We start from the raw sequence: 3,931 nt of genomic DNA on the forward strand, positions 1-3,931 counted from the left end.
AACTGAGGGCTATAGCACACTAATTTTTTCTAAAAATGCCCCATTCGCGCTGTTTCGTCCGTTTGACCACCTAAATGTCACCGCCCACCCAAACGGCCCACACTAGGTTGATCCCCACACTCCTTGGCATACCCCGATTAATTTTTCACCCACACACGCCCGGACCGCGGGCCCACCCATGGAACCGTGGGCTATAGCACATTAATTTTGCCCAAAAATGCTCCATTCGCGCCGTTTTGCCCGTTTGACCACCTTAATGGCACCACCAACCAAAACAGCCCACACTAGGCCGATCCCTACCCTCCCTAGCATGCTCCAATTGATTTTTGTCCCATAGCATGCCCGAACCCTTGGCCCACCCACGAATTCGTGGACTATAGCACATCGATTTTGCTCGAAAATGTCCCATTCGCGCTGTTTCACCCGTTTGACCACCCAAATGGCACCGCCTACCTAAACGACCCACACTAGGCCGATCCCACCTTCCCTGGCATGCCCCAATTGATTTTCAGCCCACAACACGATTGGACCCCGCACCCATCCACGAAATCGTGGGCAATAGCACACCAATTTCTCTCGAAAATACCCCATTCGTGCCGTTTTACCCGTTTGAACACCCTAATGGCACCGCCTACCCAAATGGCCCACACTAGACCGATCTCTATCCTCCCTGGCACACCCTGATTGATTTTCGTCCCACAGCATGCTTGGACCCTTGGCCCACCCACGGAACCGTGAACTATAACATATCGATTTTGCCCAAAAATGACCCATTCGCACCTTTTCGCAAGTTTGACCTTCCAAATGACTCCGCCCACCCAAATAACTGACACTAGGCTGATCCCCACCCTCTTTGGCATGCCCCGATCATATTTTGGCTCACAGCACGCCTGGACCCAGGCCCATTCATGAAACTATGGGCTATAGCACATCGATTTTGCCCAAAAATACCCTGTTCATGCTGTTTCGACTGTTTGACCACCTAAGTAGCACCGCCCACCAAAACGGCCCACACTACGCCAATCCTCACCCTCTCTACCATGACTTAGTCGATTTTTGGACCACAAAATGCTCGGACCCCAGGCCACCCACAAAACTGTGGGCTATAGCACACCGAGTTTGCTTGAAAATGCCCCGTTCGCATCGTTTTGCCTGTTTGACCACCCAAATAGAAATGACCATTCAAACGGCCCATACTAGGCTGATCCCCATCCTTCCTGACATGCCCCGGTCGATTTTGGTCCACAACACGCTCGGAACCCAAGCCCACCCACGAAATCGTGGGCTATAGCACACCAGTTTTGCCCAAAAATGTTTCGTTCGCGCAGTTTTGCCCGTTTGACCATCCAAATGGCACCACCCACCAAAACGACATACGCTAAGTCAATTCTCCACCCTCCCTAGCATGCCCCAATCAATTTTTGGCCCATAGCACACTCGGACCCCGAGCCCACCCCCAAAATCGTGGGCTATAGCACACCAATTTTTCTTAAATATGCCATATTCACGCCGTTTCGCTCGTTTGACCTCTCAGATGGCACCGTTCACCAAAACGACCCTCACTAGCTTGATCTCCACCCTCTCTAGCATGCTCCGGTCAATTTCATCCCACAACACACTCGAAACTCGGGCCCACCTATGGAACCGTAGGCTATAACACATTGATTTTTCCCAAAACTGCTCTGTTCGTGCTATTTCGCCTGTTTGACCACCCTAATGGCACCAAAAACCCGAACGGACCACACTAGGCCGATCCCTACCCTCCCTAGCATACCCCAATCAATTTTCAGCCCACAGCACTCCTAAACCCCAGGCCCACCTATAAAACCGTGGGCTATAGCACACCGATTTTGCTTGAAAATGCCCAATTCATGCCGTTTCGCTCGTTTGACCATCTTAATGGCACCACCCACCAAAACGGCCGACACTAGGCCGTTCTTCACCCTTTCTGGCACGCCTCAATTTATTTTCAGCCTACAACATGCCCAGACCCGCGCCCACCCATGAAACTGTGGGCAATAACACATCGATTTTACTCGAAAATGCCCTATTCGTGTCGTTTTACCCGTTTGACCACCTTAATGCTACTGCCCACCCAAATGGCCCATACTAGGATGATCCCCACCCTCCCTGACATATCCCAATCAATTTTTGTCCCACAACACCCTCGAAATCAGGACCCACCCACGAAACCATGGGCTATAGCACACCGATTTTGCTCAAAAATGCCCCATTTGCGTCGTTTTGCCTTTTTGACTGCCCTTATGACACTGCCTACCCAAACGGCTTACACTAGGTCGATCCCCATCCTCCATGGAATGACCCAATCAATTTTTGATCCAGAGCAAGCTCGGACCCTTGGCCCACCCATGGAATCGTGAGCTATAACATACCGATTTTGCCCCAAAATGACCTCTCGCACCTTTTCACCCGTTTGATCACCCAAATGACACCGCCTACCCAAATAACCGACACTAGGATGATCCTCACCCTCCCTGGCATGCCCGATCAATCTTTGGCCCACAACGCACCCGTACCCCGAGCCCATTCATGAAACCGTAGGCTATAACGCACCAATTTTTCCCAAAAATGCCCCATTCACGTCGTTTTGTCCGTTTGACCACCCAAATGGCACCACCCACTAAAATGGACCACACTAAGTAGATCCCCACCCTCCCTGGCACGCCCCGATTAATTTTTGGACACAACATGCCCGAAAACTGAGCCCACCCACGAAATCATGGGCTATATCTCACTGATTTTGCCCAAAAATGCCCCGTTCACACCGTTTCGCCTGTTTGACTACCCAAATGGCACCGGCCATGCAAACGGCCCACACTAGGCCGATCTCCACCTTCTCTGGCATGTCTCGATATATTTTTGACCCACAGCATGCCCGAACCCCAAGCCCACCCACGAAACCGCAGGTTATAGCACACTGATTTTGGCTGAAAATGCCCCCTTCACGCCGTTTTGCCCGTTTGACCACCCAAATGGCACCGCCTACCCAAATAGCCCACATTAGGCCGATCCCCACCCATCGTTGCACGCCCCTATCAATTTTTTACCCACAGCACGCCCGGATCCTGAGCCCACGCATGAAATCGGGGGCTATAGCACACCAATTTTGCCCAAAAATACCCCATTCGCGTCGTTTTGCTCGTTTGACCACATGACACCGACCATCTAAATGACCCACACTAGGTAAATTCCTACCCTCTCTGGCATGCTTGGATCAATTTTTTATCCACAGTACGGTCGGACCCTGGGCTTACCCATGGAATCGTGGGATATGGCACACTGATTTTACCCAAAAATGCCCCGTTTGCACCATTTTTCCTGTTTGACCACCCAGTGACACCGCCCACCTAAATAGCGCACACAAGGTTGAACCCCACCCTCCATGGAATGCCCCGGTCAATTTTTATCCCACAGCACGCCCGGACCCCAGGCCCACCCACGAAACTGTAAGCTATAACACACCAATTTTACCAGAAAATGCCCTGTCTTACCCGTTTGACCACCCAAATGGCACCGCTCACCCAAACATCACACACTAGGCTAATCCCCACACTCTCTGACACGCCCCGGTCGATTTTTGGCCCACAACACATTCGGACCCAAGCCCACCCATGGAACAGTGGACTATAGCACATCAATTTTTCCCCAAAATAGCTCGTTCGTGCCGTTTCACCCATTTGACTACCCAAATAGCATTGCCCACCCAAATGGCCCATATTAGGCAGATCCCCACCCTCCCTGACATGCCTCAATCTGCCCATAATACCCCCAGAACACAGGCCTACCAACAAAATCGTGGGCTATAGCACACTAATTTTTTCTGCACTAATACGATCCCCAACCTCCCTGGCATGCCCCAGTCAGTTTTTGGCCCACGGTACCCCCGGACCCCGAGCCCATCCCCAAAATC

Source organism: Capsicum annuum, chromosome 9 (assembly GCF_002878395.1).
Source record: "Capsicum annuum cultivar UCD-10X-F1 chromosome 9, UCD10Xv1.1, whole genome shotgun sequence".
Classification (NCBI taxonomy): domain Eukaryota; kingdom Viridiplantae; phylum Streptophyta; class Magnoliopsida; order Solanales; family Solanaceae; genus Capsicum; species Capsicum annuum.